This window comes from Periplaneta americana, chromosome 3, assembly GCF_040183065.1.
Source record: "Periplaneta americana isolate PAMFEO1 chromosome 3, P.americana_PAMFEO1_priV1, whole genome shotgun sequence".
Classification (NCBI taxonomy): domain Eukaryota; kingdom Metazoa; phylum Arthropoda; class Insecta; order Blattodea; family Blattidae; genus Periplaneta; species Periplaneta americana.
Window position 1 is genome coordinate 165210419 of NC_091119.1, and position 18409 is coordinate 165228827.

Here is an 18409-nt window from a genome sequence, read left to right on the forward strand (position 1 = left end):
GCCACTGATTGAGAAGAAACTACCTACTGAAGGATACAGTGGAAGGAAGAGTTCAAGAAAGAAGAAGATAGATGATAGACAACAATCACAATCTAAACACCAGGTCACAGGAGAACCAAATCCTAGCAATTCCTGCCCATAGAACATCCCACTATTCATCCTCTTCTACTGCCTCAAACCCCGTGAATGGAATTCTCTACCTCACAAGATTAGGGGCTGCCAGACAATAACTACTTTCAAGAAAAGGCTAAACGATTTCTTACGGGAGCAATCAAATTGAAGTTATAATTATAATCATGATCGAGTTTAGGTATGATGATGATTATTATTATGATTATGATTATATAATTATTTTATTGGTGTGTTGTGGAGATAAAAAGAATTGTCATTGTATTATATTAATTATGTATTGTATTGTATTAATTATGTTTTGTTTATAGCAATATAGTGATTCTGTATCATACTGGTTGAGTGGAAGAGAAGGTTGAATGGCCTTAACTCTGCCAGTTAAAATAAACCATTATTATTATTATTATTATTATTATTATTATTATAAGATATATAGTTCCTATGTGAAGACTAAGAGGAAGGCGAAAAGAAGGAAGATTGAAGACTGCTGAGTTTGCAGTGAAAGATCTGCCCTTGCGCAGAAAACAATGAATGAACTTCGTATAATGAGAAAAAAAACTGCATCGAGATTCAAGACAAAGCCCGAGACATGGGAGGAAAATATTAAAATAGACTTGAGGGAGGTAGGATATGATTGTAGAGACTAGATTAATCTTGCTCATGATAGGGATCGATGGCGGGCTTATGTGAGGGCGGCAATGAACCTCAGGGTTCCTTAAAAGCAGTAACGAAGTACGAGGGAGGTTCAAAAAGTAACCTTAATAATTGTTTTATTAATTGAATATGTACAATAAGACTACAAACACTTCATCACTTTTCAACATAGTCCCCACTACGTTCAATGCAAGTGTTCCTGTTATACTATGTTGAAAAGTGATGAAGTGTTTGTAGTCTTATTGTACATATTCAATTAATAAAACAATTATTACGGTTACTTTTTGACTCTTCCTCGTACATAAGTATTTTCAACATTCGTAATAACAAATACATTGGTCTACGTAAAGATTAATTCTGTAGTGCTCGGGAAAAGTGGCACAAGTCAAAAATGTTAATTTTACAAGAGAAGGAAAAAAACTGTCTTCACACTGGTTTGTGTCGATTTTATTTTCTTCTCTATGAATTATTGTAATGGGGGAAATACTTATGTCTCTTTTCCCAAGCGAGCAGATGTTCCGTAAGTTGTCAATAAATTAATCAAAAATGTTTGTGGAAACTCACTTGTCACTTTTCTCAACCATTCCGAATTTTTGGTCCTACAAAATTATTTGTGACGATTACCATTTGTTATTAATGGAGAAAAATTCGATCCGGTGCAGTGGGTTGAACTTCGGCGTAGCTCAGTGGTTAGAGCACCCAGTGCGTAGAAATGGGGATCCCGGGTTCGATCCTCGGCGCCGGAGCGAATTTTTCTTCATTAATAACGAATACTTCAGTGTTGACAGTTGTATCCCAACATTCCTCTATTGATCCGTATATATTACACATGTTTAACCTTTTACAATATTAACATGTAACGAATTTAATACCAAACAGTTGCAACAAGGGCAGAAAATTCAGGAGGATATCTCCCGCACGAGTGTCGGATTAAAGTAACTCCCCAATACTGGATAACTAGAACACGTCACGGTCTGCCACGGTCAATAGGCGGAAAGTTGTCAGCGGAGCTTGAAATTCGGGCCCCGGGATTCGAGACCAGCCATATCGCTTGACGTGACAGTCTGTCTTCCTGTCTGTTATCTGCGCACGTGGCTGCTCCAGTTCATGATTCAAGATCTCACGTGCTAACAGCGTCTGAGATAAGCAGGCTGCATAGCAGCTTCGCGGTCCATGACACTTGACGGTGGGGGATACTATTTGTGATTGACAAGAAGTCTTACTCATGGGAATCCCCCGCTGTGGCTGAGTGGTCAAATCTTCAGCCTGTCACGTAGACGGTCCGGGTTCAAGTCCCGGCGAGGCCTGAGATTTTTCAGTTCGGATTTTTCTCGGGGTTCTCTCGTTTCCCCATATTATTATACAGGGACATCATTTTATTTTTACTTCAATTTTTATTGTACCTGAGTTTTTGAATGTACTTCACTCCCACCCCTTCTACTAAGGAAGTTCCAACTCCACACAGAACCAAGACCGCAGATAGTAAGCAGTACTGAGTTACTGAGTATAGTACGTTCCAGAAATATGTTCGCGTTTTCCAGTGATGAAAGAGCTTTCAATATTGAATCATATTTTCGCACAGGTACTGTCCGTTTGCCTACGTCGCATCCCGATTTCCCCCACCTGCTTCTGCTCGCCCCTCTGTAATAGCTGGGCTGTCTTAGCTCTTTTCTGAAAACATTAATTTCTCTTAGGAATTGGAAGTTTACGTAATATTATACAGCTGTTTTATTTAACTTAAAGAAAAGGGCCTCGTTAAGTAATTAACTGTCACGTGATTTCCCCCCTTTCTACAATCCTGCGGCATAACCACTTGGACGGACAGTAGATAGCATGTCTGAGTAATTTTATATTTTCGGGTCGGGCAGAAGTGAAGATTAAATTTACAGTACGTAGAGTAGGTACAGAATTATTTCAACATGAGTTACTAGTACGAAGGACGAAACTGGCAATTGGAATTAGATGCAATAGTCTATAGTGCGATAATATGCACAAAAGAACTGAAGCCTGTATCGAAATGAACGGCCACCATTTTCAAAATTGTGTTTAAATATTCATATTATGATTATTTTTCAATTTAACTTCTTTCTCTATATTGTACGCTAATGTGCTGTAGACAGTATAATATACACTGCATAATGAATACGTTCGCATGGATAACTCAGTTCGTGAGTAAAAACACTTATTCTTAATACAGTACTGTACTTTGATTAAAGAAAAACCTAATGAAAATTATCAAACTCAAAATCGCGATATTTCCTAGTTTACGTAAATGGATGAACTACTTTTCTTCCTTCCTATACCTAGTAGAGTGATTTGTGTTTTACGCCAGTATCATCGAACTCCAGTCTTGGAGGGGGGAGCAAGCGGTGTTTCCGGTTCTCTAAAGGTATAGACAGGTTAATATTAAAAATGTTAGTAAAAATAAAATGATGTCCCTGTATAAGCATCTACATTCCTCCGAACATCTCTCCATTCCGTTGTTTCTCCATAGCATCCCCCGAACGCCGGCTGGCAACGCACGAAGGTGCCTGGTCTAGTGACGAGTGGGGTTGCGTGCTCGAAACCTGGGTGCGCAGCGAACCTTAGTGTAGTCCGCCAGTTTGAGTTTGAGAATGCGCCAAACTTGAGGATTAGCGCAATAGACCTAAACTCGCAGTGCTGTGTCGTAGTAAGTCTATTTCCTGTCCACCGCTGTGGAGTAACGGTCAGCGAGTCTGGCAGTGAACCGAGAGGGCGCGGGTTCAAATCCTGGTTGGGGCAAGTTACCTGATTGGATTTTTTCCGGAGGTCTCCCTCAACCAATTGAAGCAGAACTGCTGGGTAACTTTCGACGTTGAACCTCGGACTCATTTCGCCATCATTAATTCACTTATCATCATCATCATCATCATCATCCATACCGGGTTAAGTTTACGGTGCGACGTGTTGTACTTGTACAAGAGCGCGGCCGTTCGGCTACCCAATCATTCACAAAACAGGAGTGGTAAGCACAATAAGCCTCAGGCTGCAGTGTAAGCCTTCGGATCCCTTCTCCGTACAAGAGAGGAAAAGAAAAGTCTATTAATGAATAAATTAATTTAAAAATGAATTAAGTAATTAGTAGAGCGGTGCAGACGGAGCACATGACAGACAGAATGGCATCATAGCAAGGGTTCCGACGTCACTTCGCGTGTTCCCTGTGTACACGCGACGGTCATGTACACGATGTGTTGACGTACAGACGACACAATAGAAATGACACAGTTCCCTAACGTTTCTGCAATTAATTTTCTACAGATACTTTAATAAGATATCAAAATTGCAAAACTAATTAACCATTTCATCCTAAACAAATAATATATACTTTACATGTATGATTTCATATAGAACGCAAACAAAATCACTGTTTATTTGTAACGGGTTCATGATAGTCTATTCGCAAAAGAACTTGAACTATTGTTTTTTTGTCTTTTTCTTTTCCTTACAATGAGTGTGAGTTATTAATGCACATGTTATACGTTATCACTTTTTTTACAAATAGACCTATTGTTATAGTGTACATCAAATGACATTTGTAAGTTATTAACAGAAAACGATTATCGTCTATATGATAGCATGGCCTTATATGTGGAGAAGCTTCTTTCTACGTCTGTTGAAACAACTGGGGCATACGTAAAATCCTATACAACATTTTTTTTTCAACTTGTTAGTTCTTCAAAGGAATCCTTATCTCCAGAAATACTGTCACTAATCTTGCAAAGCTTATAATATCCACCATTTTTTTCAACATATTTATTATTTTCTCAGATATTATTTTAGCAATTTTATCGTCTACTTGAGTCATTTTCTTCCAGATATTTCGCAATAGGAAAAACTGATCAACCAGTTTTGTACCAGACTTTTCTAAATCTGTTATGCAATCACGAATAAACCCGTAATTCGATTCAATGTATTCCAATTGTTATTTTATGCTTGAATCAACCAACAGACGTTGGGCTAGTGGTATTGCAAATGCATCTTTTACATCAAATGATTGAATAACATTCTGGACCTGGTCGAAATATTTACAGTAATAAATGCAGGCCTTCAATCAGCAATCCCATCGAGTAAGTATAGGAGAAGGAGGAAGAGATACACCAGGACATATCTTCTTGAATGCTTAACAAAACGCATCACACATTTCTTCATGGAACACGGATGAAGAACTATGACCCTGCTCACATTTTCGCCTTTTTTTTCAACTTCATGAGGGCACGTTTGTGTACATCCCTATTTACATGTCTTAGAATATCACATGCTCTATTTACTGAAACTGATATTTTACGCAATTTGCAGAATAGTTTATCTTCGCTGCAACAAAAAAATATCACCATATTCGGAAATAAGTCTCTTATACTTCGCCGAACGAATTTTCTCCCCCTTATGCATCGTAATACTACTGTAGAACAAAACTGTTCTCATGTTCCTTCAGTATTGACGTTTGCTTTACTAAGCTGTACCTACTGCATGCAGCTATCCTGTGTACCGCAGAGTCAGACCTCTGCGGGTACACAAGGTGAATTTACAACCCTTGCCCTGTTGCCGTTGTGTCGAAAAACTGCTCCCTTTGCACTGCTCTAGTAATTAGTAAATGAATTAACGAAAGAGGGAATAAGAGAATAAGCTGATGAAAGAAGGAACGAAAAATTGAGCGAAAGAACGAACTGTTGAACAAATGAACGAACGAAAAACTGAACAAGCGAAGGAACAAATACATAAAAACTAATGATAATGCGAATGGACGAAATAATGTACAAACGAATTAATGAGCGAGAGAATAGCCTACATAAATGAGTGAAAGAACGAGTGAATGAATGAATGAATGAAAAAGTTAAGACATGGGCAGAAATAAAGAATGAATAAATAGCAGCTACAAATAAATCAAATCTATTCAATCTTCTTTGTAGGCTATAATTGGGTAAAGAATTAACACTTGTTTCAGTAAAGCTGAAACAAATTCACTCGCATTCAGTAACTAAATTTATTTCATTTCGGTTGTTTAAGAGAAAAAAATCGCTACATCTAAGTCACGGGCCGGAGATATTTCAATGCCGGCAGTGGGTAATTAATTCATAGGAGTGAAAGGAAACGAGGGATAGTGAGCTTTACCTTCTCGGTCGGACGTCGACATGCTCGTTTTTCTCCAACTCAGTGTTCAAAATAAGACTGTAAATTCAATTCCTCTGATTTTTTCTTGCTAAACGCCTGCAGGCAATCATACTATTTTGTAATGTCAGTAAAACTGACAAAATGTCAAATAATTCTAAGTATAAAGAACATAAACAAGATTAAATGTCGCATTGTGAACTTCATAGCTTTCCACCCAAGTAATTATTTCCTGTTTTCTTAATTAGATCCTTCAATATCTTATTTAACGTCATATGAGTTGCTATTTGAGTGGTTTTCCATTACAGTGTAACTGTTTCTTCTGGATAACATAACCTTACATGCTAGTTGTAGGCCTATTTCTGGAAAAGCGTTCTTCTGCTTAGATTGTCACTACTTTACAAATATTATTTTTCAGTTCATCGTCCGAGACTTAAATTCAAATAAAAACTTCGTTATCATCACCACCATGTCGTTTAGAGTTTATTCTAACCCATATTCATGGTTTACCCCATATCACACTCGACCGACTTACGTACTTATCTACTGCATCCATTTGGGCTATTATGACGTAATTTGACTTCGTTCAAGTACTGTTTAGAAGCTAATTAGTGTCTCATTGATACAAGAATTCGAGATTGAATGTAACTGAAAACTAAGAAATTATTTATATTATCATTATTATTAATTAAAGTATATGATTATGTCTCGTGACGATAATATTGTACGAAATGGAAATAAAAAAATTGGAAATTATCTTTTGAAGAGATAGAGAAGTTCAAATATCTTGGAGCAACAGTAACAAATATAAATTATACTCGGGAGGAAATTAAACACACAATGAATATGGGAAATGCCTGTTATTATTCGGTTGAGAAGCTTTTATCATCCAGTCTGCTGTCAAAAAATCTGAAAGGTAGAATTTATAAAACAGTTATAGGCCTATTACCGGTTGTTCTTTATGGTTGTGAAACTTGGACGCTCACTTTGAGAGATGAACAGAGATTAAGGGTGTTTGAGAATAAGGTGCTTGGGAAAATATTTGGGGCTAAGAGGGATGAAGTTACAGGAGAATGGAGAAAGTTACACAACACAGAATTGCAAGCATGTATTCTTCACCTGACATAATTAGGAACATTAAATCCAGACGTTTGAGATGGGCAGGGCATGTAGCACGTATGGGCGAATCCAGAAATGCATATAGAGTGTTAGTTGGGAGGCCGGAGGGGAAAAGACCTTTAGGGAGGCCGAGACGTAGATGGGAAGATAATATTAAAATGGATTTGAGGGAGGTGGGATATGATGATAGAGAATGGATTAATCTTGCTCAGGATAGGGACCAATGGCGGGCTTATGTGAGGGCGGCAATGAACCTCCGGGTTTTTTAAATGCCAGTAAGTATTATTATTATTATTATTATTATTACTATTATTGTTAAAAAGTCAACCACAGAAATTCTTGAAAAAAAAAAATATATAAGCAATGAAAGACAGAGGCTTATTAAAAGCAGATAATCTCTGATAACGCGACAGATCGGACATGGTGGCATTTGACAATTGAAAAAGAGCTTTTAATTAGTTATTTTACGACGCTTTACCAACTGTTATGGTTATCCAACGTCTGAATGAGATGAAGGTGAGCGAAATGAGTCCAGGGTCCAGCGCCGACAGTTACCCAGCATTTGCTCTTAATGGGTTGAGCGGAAAAAAGCTCAACCAGGTAACTTGTTCCAACCAGGATTTGAACCCGGACCAGCTCGTTCACGGTCATGCATGCTAACCATTATTCCACAGCGATAGACGAAAGGGAGTTCTTAGCTACATTATTATTATTATTATTATTATTATTATTATTATCATCATCATCATCTCATATCTTACATAAAGCATCAGTTTATTTATATTTTATAAGCTAAGACATTGTCAGTAAACTGACAAAGACCAGCCATTAACTCTCAGTACCTTAAAAATATTTAAAAAGCGTAGCTAAATAAAGACTGCCTACAATGTTATGGTACGGGCCTAGCATACAAATTACGGATGAGATTCACTACAACAAAAGTCTGTGAATGAATCGGCCACGAAGAGATATGAAAGTTTCCCTTTTGAAAGGAAGTGAAAACACTAGATTCAAAGAAGTGAAGTTACGAAGATATTTAAAATGCTGCCCATGCTCGTGCGCGTCAACAGGTATTGTCTGTCTCACTCAGAAAACGGATCCTACCTACAGCGACGGCTTCACAATGTTATGGAATCAATTCCGGAGATCTACTCCTTCATTTGATCCACACAAAGTGACAAGTACAGAGGGTAGACTGAGACTTAAAATTTTATCTCCCATGGAATTTTCACGTGTATCAGAACTATCTTATTTCGATTTTAAGTTAATGTATTTATTATAAGTTGCATTAAAAAGGAAATCTGAATTAAAAATCAATGGATCTATTCTTTCCCCACTATGCCGTGTGTATTTCAAAATATGAGTATAACAAATGGGAATTTAACATTGTCATTAGAAGCGTATGTAGGTCTACGGTACAATTTAAATTCGTATAGGTTTATACTAGGTAATTGGTCATGAGTATTCAATTAGACCTTAACTTGTTGCCAACTTGTAAACTATACATCGTCGTTGATTTTATGAAACCTCGTATGTAACACTACAGGGCATAATTTTTTATAAGGAAGAGGGAATTAATTAAATATCAATAGGCCTACACTAATCCTCGATGATGTCGTTGTTGTCCCTCATATTCACCAACGTTTTCTACCGAATTATTTAATATTCTTATGCAGGCCTATTGATATTTAATTACTTTTTCCTTCCTTTTCCTGCTTTTACAACGTTTATAAGATTTAAGTTGACAATTCAAAATAATTAAATAATTCATTCATAGTGTTCTGCCGAAGGACAACTCTTTCACTGCAAACCCAGCATTCTCCAGTCTTTCCTATTTTCTGCCTTCCTCTTAGTCTCCGAATATAATCCATATATCTTAATGTCGTCTATTATTTGATATCTTCTTCTGCCCGAACTCTTCTCCCGTTCACCATTACTTCCAATACATCTTTCAGTAGGCAGTTTCTTCTCAGCCAATGACCCAGACAATTTCTTCTTCTCTTCTTGATCAGTGTCATGATGTCAATACTTTAAATATTTTATTTTTAAGTTCTTTAAATTTAGATTATGAAGGCAATATTAAACAACACCTGTAGCCTAAACCATTATTAAATAATCACATTCACCAGTTCGAACAAGCTACCTTCTGTAGCCAGACAGTAATTAGGCTCACTGTATTGTGAGATGGAACTCTTCTACTAGGAAAGGATCCAGACATCATCAATATACAATACGTAATGCTTTGACAACATTTTATCAGGTTTAAGTTGGCAATTCAAAATTATTACTATATCTTGGTGTTTTTAGTGGGTTTTACGACGCTTTATCAACTTCTATGGTTATCTAGCATCTGAATGAGATGACGGTGATATTCATTTATCCATAGTGTTTTGCCCAAGGGCAGGTCTTTCACTGCAAACCCAGCATTCTCCAGTCTTTCCTATTTTCTGTCTTCCTCTTAGTCTCCGCAAATGATCCATATATGTATCTTAATGTCGTCTTTGTATGGAGCATGGCATTGTATGGGGCAGAAACATGGACATTACAACGAAGCGAATAGAAGCATTTGAAATGTGAATATGGAGAAGAACGGAACGTGTGAAGTGGACAGACAGAATAAGAAATGAAGCTGTGTTGAAAAGAGTGGATGAAGAAAGAATGATGCTGAAACTGATCAGGAAGAGGAAAAGGAATTGCTTGGGTCACTGGCTGAGAAGAAACTGCCTACTGAAGGATGCACTGGAAGGAATGGTGAACGGGAGAAGAGTTCGGGATAGAAGAAGAGATCAGATGATAGACGACATTAAGATATATGGATCATGAGGAAACGAAGAGTAAGGCAGAAAATAGGAAAGATTGGAGATTGCTGGTTTGCATTAAAAACTTGCCCTCGGGTAGAACATTGAATGAATGACCACGGCAAATAGTTTCATAATATTAACTTATGACAAAAGTTATATCGTCATAATAGAAGTCATGACGTTTTAGTTGGCATGGTAATATTTTACGGCACTGGTACAATAATGTCGCACAATATGAAGATTTTCACTAACGATAATAGTAATATGCGGTATGTTGAAGTTTTCATGTTCGAGGAAAAGTTTGAAAAAGCGAAACGTAGTTGAGCTTTTTTAATTTCCGAGAATTGAAAGAAAACATACCGCTCGTGTATCGTACATTATTTTGTGCGAAGATCGTTTATTACATACCTGAAAGAGGAATTTCTAATTAGTTGCAATGAAATCTCCATATTGGTTTCTGTTCAATGATTGCAAATTTGCAAAACAAAAATATCTATCTTCAACATTGTGGCTTTAAAATGTTTTCTGTGTTTACTATACTCCAGCAGGCCGTGATGTACGTCTGTCTTTTTTTCCCCCAGTCTATGATGAGTCTGCAATCTTGTTGATTTTTTCACGGCTTCCTTAATGTTACTTGCATCACGAATCCAGTAACTTTAGTGGAGTTGTAGAGTTTACTTAATTTTTGCAAATATTTAAAAACAATAATTAACAGTGCAATTTAGGTGAAATTGCAGTGGTAAGTTTCCAATTTATAATTATTACTATATTGAACGTCTCTAAAATAATATGCTAAAAGCCTAAAGCAGTAAAATCAATATATCACTTAAGCGGTAAGAAGAGGGAAATTGTTATGTGTGTTAGGTTGGGAATACTGAATGTGGAATTTTAGACTTTCCGCGGATTGGTTTTGTGCGGAAACCAAGCAAATACGCACGATCTCGCACAAAGATTGTTTATACTAATGCTGGAGTGTAAAAAAAAAAAAAACATACTGTAATAATTTTAAGCCAACATGATATTTTAAAATTAAATTACCATATTTACAAATTGTGAGATAGAAACTTGTATCATGAAAGAATTCAGCAATTAATTCTCTTTCTTCTCTTTCTTATCTTTCTAAGTAAATGAATTTCTGCGTAGAACAGTTCATTGAATAAAATATTTTCTTCTGCAGTATAACAATTAACAATTTGAAAGTTAATGCCATGAAACAGAATTCTACGAATAGTTGCCAATAGTCAGTAGATAGCCTTATTTTCTTTTTACAGGGCCTACTAATTTAATACGCGTGGTCAATTACGTAAGATACGGTAAGAGTTCCAAATTACTAACGGCAATGTTGAATCCCTAAGCACTATATTTTGAAATCCACACGGAATAGCCTATACAGAGAGTGTGTGTCTGTGTCTGTATGTATATTCGATCCGTGATTGTCCATTAAGGGCCAAGGCCGACTGCTGGCCTCGCATCTTAGGCGGAGTTATTGGGGGGGGGGGGCAGTGCCCCCCCCCCAAACTTTCTGAGCTCTTCTTCTTTTTCTATTAACGTTAGAAAATACTGAATTCAAAATATCTTATTTGCTTTTGTTTACGATTAAGTTTCAGTGCTTTAATTGATGAATTAATGTCTTCAGATCATGTGTCTGGACTATAACAGGCCTATTTATTTTTAATTTCTGAATGTATAAGAATTTCTATACTTTATTTGAGGAATGGAAGCAGTGTAATGTTTCTTTTGTAACAGCCTGTACACATGTGTTAGAAGTCTGCAGATGTTCAGGCCGCCGCCTGGAGAAATATGAATGACAAACTGCACAACAATGCAGAAAAAAGAAAAGTGATCGCGGTATGTGTAAACTGAAAGACGAGATTAAATAAAATAATTGGAGTTTATATTTCATATGATATCTTCAGGAAGATAAGCTCCATATAAAAACGTTTCTGTTAGCACTGTTACGTAGTTTTATTGATGTATGCATGTATTTCTGTACGAGAGAGAAAAAGAGGGAGATTGTTTTAAGTTATGTCCTATTATAATTTGCAGTAGACTTACAGTTCAAGTCCTATACAACTCGGTCCGAAACATCGCGGATGTGGATGTAACACTGTAAGAAACATGCCCTCGAAAATACCTTTAAGTAATCATATTCCGATATACTGTACCACGGTCAAGCTATAACGGAGGGAGGAGGTAAATGATGTCCCCCACAACCTCTTATGTGGAAAACTATGAAAGATCGTAGCGAAAATGGTTTGACCAGTTTCACACCCGTTCTTGTTATCATGTTACACTTTCTTCCTATTCAAAATATTTATTATAGAAACGTCTGAGAAATGAGAGTTTCCGCATGGGGAGACCAGTCAGTGATTAACCAATACAAAATAATATAGCTGAAAGTACCAAACCACTCGTGATGTCACAAACAGGATATAGTAGGCAAATTACACGACTTCATTCAACAACAGCCATGAAAAAAGAATCTCGTCAGTAATCCGGAAGCGGTACTCTTCTGTACGCCCTCTACTTCAATTTGTTTAATATAATTATAAGCTTGCTGGAATTAGGTTAATTTCGTTGTAGTTCATGTAAATTTTGTACAGAAAAAAATTGTCACGAAGTTAATAGGCATAGTAGTGGCAAAAAAACCGGACCGATCCTTGTAGCTGATTTCAGAGCCTTGTTCACTCCAGAGCACGATAGACTGGTAACTAAGACTTTCGTGGTTCGAATCCTGCCTGGGAAGGAATTTTTTTTAGTATTTAGTATTTATTTATTTAACCTGGTAGAGATAAGGCCGTCAGGCCTTCTCTGCCCCTCTACCAGGAGATTCCAACTATATTATGAAGAATAAAATTACAATTAGTATTAAATTTAAAATTACAATTACAAATAAAATTACAATTAATATTAAATTCACAATTACAATTACAATAAAATTACAACAAAAAATTACAATAAAAATTTTTGTTCCTTATTCAAATTTATTCCCAATACTATTCGATTGCAGCGATATTTTACTACTTAATTAACTTATTATTCCCAGAACATGAATTTTACCAGCAATCGAAAATTATTGGGAATAAATATGAATAAGGAACAAAAAAAAAAGTTTCCTTCCCAGGCAGGATTCGAACCACGAAAGAGTCTTAGTTACCAGTCTATCGTGCTCTGGAGTGAACAAGGCTCTGAAATCAGCTACAAGGGTCGGTCCGGTTTTTTTTTTTTCCACTTCTGTACTTTCTCATATATATATATATATATATATATATATATATATTACACGAGTTTTGTAACAATTCTGTTCATTTATCATATTGGAAATAATATTACTATTTACAGTTTTTATTTTCTTCAACTGTTATTCAAGATAGAATTCATTTAATATGCATACCTATAATAAGAAAATGAACATTCATTTTCTGGATTATACACAAAAAGCACCTTTACAATCCCAAAAGTAAGACACAGTACTCTTATTCGGCTACTTTTATAAATTTGTTGGTATGGCTTACGCTAGCGATGCATTTTCAAGCCCGTATGGGCTGAAGCACGCCGCGGACAAATTGCTCTGAGCGTGGGTTAACTTTCTTCCCCTACTAGAACGAACCGAAAGAGAGGCGGTGGTGCAAAGGTTGTCCATGCATTCGTATAGAACAAAAAAGAGATATACTGTCCTTATAGGATAGGTTTATTTTCGTATAACAATATTGCTATTATGACGAAAATTATGTAATACTCCTGCAGTTTCGAAAGTTGTACACGTGAACGCACTTATTTTTAAATTATTCAATCCGTATTGTAATGAACGAGGAATATTTTGTTTGTTACTCAAAATAGTACACTGTACAGGCCTATAACATCGTCCTGTGAAATAACTGTATTGCATTTATTTAAAAAGTGTAAATAAAAGTATAGAGTTATTGCATCTAGACTTCATAATGTCAATTTTGTTCACCCTTGTCTTTTGGTTGCTCCTATTTTTATAGCATAGTATATACACTGCTGTCAGGTAGCAAGCGAAAGAAACAAAGATCGTTCGCGCGCTATTTCTTATACATCCCTGGTTTAAACTTTAAACAGATAGGCTAGGTTATATTTATTTAATTTTGCACAACTTTTATATTAAACAGCTATACATAGACTGAATACTGTAATTATTGTTTTTATAAACATGAAAATTAGCATTTAAAATTGGTATGTATGGAAAAAAATATTAGTTTACAATGAGGCTTTCTGGGGAATCCTACCATCCTAATTACTTCGCTTCAGTGCAGCATTCACACACAACAAAATAAGTTTTTGCTACTAGCCAAGAGTCCATGCCTTCTTTTACATGACTAGAAGTCCGGACTTGACCTAATTCGCAACGAAAAGTAGAAAAAATATAAAATACAAAATGTCAGACTACGAATAAAGTAGTCTTGACGTTTAAGTTGAACGTTACTGACTGCTTTTAATTTCAAATACAAACATATTTAATAATAATAATAATAATAATAATAATAATAATAATAATAATAATAATAATAATACTTGGCGCGACAATCCATAAAGGGCCAAGACCGACCAGCCGACTTCTGGCCTCTTTTCCACATACCTCAGCAGTGGTGAACGATCATCCAACTAGTACGGGAGTAACGTGTGGTCAGTACTATGATCCATCAGCCGTTATAGCCGGTTGTCGTAACCGGATTTCGCTACCCATAGTTCCTAAAATTCAACAAGATGATGGATGGGCACGGGTCCCATACACTCGCCAAAATTTCATGAGAAAATTGCTTTCCTATGTGGACTCGAACCAGCGCGCCTTATGTAACGCGAGTCCAGACATGACGCCTTAAACTCGACGCTACGGAGCGGGATTTACATTTTATAGAATAAATTATTTAAATATTGCAACCTGAAATCTACGAACAACTGGCGTAGCAAATTTTGCATCAAATGTTTATCTCAATATTTGTCTTATCTGGAACTTAGTATAGCAACACTATGAATTTTAAAATGAAAATATGACAAAATCCTAGCGCTAACCGGGATTGGAATTTGGATCGTCTGCAACGCTACAGTCTACACCACTATCACCGCTGTGGAGTAACGGTTAGTACGTCTGATCGTAAAACGAATGGGTCCGGGTTCAAATCCTGTTTGGGACAAGTTACCTGCTTGAAGTTTTTTTTTTTTTCGGAGTTTTCCCTCAACTCGAGGCAGTCCTGTCATTGGGAAAGCTGAAAGAGTGTCTTTCAATGTGGGAACAAATAAATGCTGGGTAACTTTCGGCGCTGAACCCTGAATTCATTTCGCTAACCTTATCACCTTCATTTCACTGACACGCTAGATAACCATCGCAGTTGATAAAGCGTCGTCAAATACAATAAAAAACGCTCGGCCATAGCAAAAGTATTTTACTTAAGTTAACCAGAAGAAGTACGCTGTGCCCCATTTGACTTTTTATGTAAAATTTTGATCAAGTTCTTATCCTGATTTTACAAGCTATTACTCGAACAATTTTTAGTTTCGGTCGTGCGTGCTGCGCTGAATGAGTTACGAAAACCGAAACGCAACGGTAAGAAAATCCGCGTTCATAATGCGTAATAAAATTATACCGTTTGTACAATGAAAGATCTCAGCATGAAGTTCTAATCTAAGCAAACCAAACGAACGTTGTAATTTTTATCCAACCTGTAAAAGTGTAAAAATATACATTCGTCGCAGGTTTTATTATTATCATCATTATTATTATTATTATTATTATTATTATTATGGCAGAGTTCCATTCCAGTATCAGTGTAAACAATAGGATATGTAAATAACAATAAAAGGTCGCTAAGCAATATGGTTATGTACAAGACAAGTATTTGACCCATTATTATTATTATTATTATTATTATTATTATTATTATTATTATTATTTTCTGTGCTTATGGCTTTTTTCATATTTCAAATATCTTCATATTATTAATTTATGATGAAACCCACGGGTTGGACACTCTGTAAGGGAAGTGACTGTCAGATAGGGGCTTTTCCTAAACATTCATTCTCAGCCACAGGCATGAAAAGTGTGAACATAGTTCACAGTCATGGGTTCGAAATTAGACTAGTGCACAGATGTTTGTCCACTGTCAATGCGATGTTCCATGTTAAAATAATGTGGAGAATGAAGATCCAGCTACATTATGTCATAAAAGTTTCACCATGCGTTCGGCTGATAACAGGCCGAAAATATATATATATATATATATATATATATATATATATATATATATATAAGATTAAAAACTCGTTAGATGTAAGAAGAAAACTAGAAACATACACGAGGATTCATCACTTATTCATTCTCCCCATCCACAGACAAATAAAATATCCACTGACTACTCAAAAATATTATTATTCATCAGTAATGATTGGATATGTCACGTCCTATTCTCACGCCTGAGAAGATTTTCAATCAACAAAAATTTACGGTAAGATTCTCTGTATTGTTCAGTAATGTATTTCATTTATTATTTGTTTAACTTTTATGCTTGTACTTCGTGTTACACAGTTTGTCTACAAAATCTTGCTCTTTCCCTTTCTTAAAAAAAAAAAAAAAAATTGTTGACAGCAGACGAGCAGGCGTCTGAACATCATTGTTGTACTAAGAAGCAGTTTAGCCTACACATAAATTATGTATGCAGCAACCATGTGTGAATTACGTAACAAGTCTGTTAAATTGATCTACATAATAAATGTGTCTTATTATTCGATTACCATTGATGCATATTATTCAAAAAATAGCTAGGCCTACAGTATAATCATACAATACTTTCCATACCTGTCGTCGCCTAGGCAACCGGTTCAACTTCTTTTCTTACGCAGTTTTTTTTCTTCTTGTTTTCTTTTATAACCGAAAGATCTTCTGCCACTTCACATATGATTTGATCTGGTGACTGTTTAGTTTTGTCATCTGTATGAACCACAAATTACGTAAAGGACACCAAACTAATTATCCACTCTCAAATAATTCTTAACTTCGATAATTGTTCACTATTATTCACATTTAAAATAATACGAAAACTGTTATAAAGTTCTTTATGTTAATTCACTACAAAACAAAACACAACTAATCTGTAGAAACACAGCATGTATTTAAAATTCGCACGTTCCCATTACTTGAACACAAAATAACAAAAATCTGTACACATTTCCGCCAATTTCCAGCACTGCTACACAGACCTGTAACTTCTCAATGCGTAGGCCGCAAGGTGAACAACGAATGAAGCTTTGTTTTGAACTCACTCCTCCCTCGCCGAGCGGTTGACAAGCTAATGCAGCTGACGAAGAGAAGCCAGCACCATCTCTTGAGTAATACTAGCTACTATACCAAACATTATGATTGAAAGAGAGCTCAGCGCGCAAAGCTGAGAGCACTGAGAGGTATTGGGAACGTTTCCCGGTGCCGAAATGAATTTTTCTCCAATAATAGGTACTGTATATACTAAAATTTGTTGAGGGAAAGCGAAAATGACAAACTTGATAGTACCGGCAGTAGTTGTCTTTGCCGTCGCTTTTTTCATCGCAATAGATATTATAGATTCAGATCTAGATAAAATAAATGCAACTTTCCATGACCCACTGTAAATTATTATTATTATTATTATTATTATTATTATTATTATACGTTTGAGATGGGCAGGGCATGTAGCACGTATGGACGAATCCAGAAATGCATATAGAGTGTTAGTTGGGAGGCCAGAGGGAAAAAGACCTTTGGGGAGACCGAGACGTAGATGGGAAGATAATATTAAAATGGATTTGAGGGAGGTGGGATATGATGATAGTGACTGGATTAATCTTGCTCACGATAGGGACCAATGGCGGGCTTATGTGAGGGTGGCAATGAACCTCCGGGTTCCTTAAAAGCCAGTAATTATTATTATTATTATTATTATTATTATTATATTGTTGTTATTGTTACATATAGAAAACCAATTGGAGCGACTTCTTGATAGCAAAGATCTGCAGAGTAAATTTCACAAATATGAATAAAAGTACTTTTTATAAATGCAAGATTTGGCGATATTAAAATCAGAAAAGTGCCATACCACCCAGCCTCGGAAAATAGTACCTTGGTGCAGCCAGGACTCACCAGGCCTGAAATACACTCCTGCCAATGTGATAATTTTCCTGAAAATACTGTAAATAGACCTAGAATAGATATAAATTGGGGAAAAATTGCAGTTCTTAGAAATAAAAGTGGACAAGTAAAATATAAAATACAGTACAAATTTATATTTATTTTGGAAAAACTGGCAGTTTAACCTGGAACTGATTTCCGACATGAATAACTGAAAGTGTCATGTAGAAAAAATGCTAACGAGCAAATGATAGAAAGCAGCCTTAAGTTAGTGCCCTTTCAGAAGACGATCTATTGGAAAACCCTTAAAAAGATGGCATGAAACCACAGAGACCGCAACAAATCACTAGCTCCAAACCTTGAACTTATTGACGATGATGTAGTAAATATATGAATGAATGTCACTTTTAGCTATTAACTAATAAGAAATAAGGTATTTGCTATTAGACCTACATGCAAGACT

At 36.0% G+C, this 18409-nt stretch overlaps 1 protein-coding gene across 4 annotated transcripts in view; it reads right to left on the minus strand.

The window, feature by feature from the left end:
- Positions 1-17090, minus strand: part of LOC138696818 (rho GTPase-activating protein conundrum-like) — a 275488-nt gene extending 258398 nt beyond the window's left edge. For 2 of the 4 annotated variants that reach the window (XM_069822249.1, XM_069822247.1), the window contains exon 1: positions 16645-16778. The gene's annotated coding sequence lies outside the window, so the exon portion shown is untranslated. Of the gene's footprint in view, positions 1-16644 lie in introns of all 4 variants that reach the window. The other 2 variants (XM_069822244.1, XM_069822245.1) reach the window with 2 other exon arrangements.
- Positions 17091-18409: the final 1319 nt, after the last annotated feature.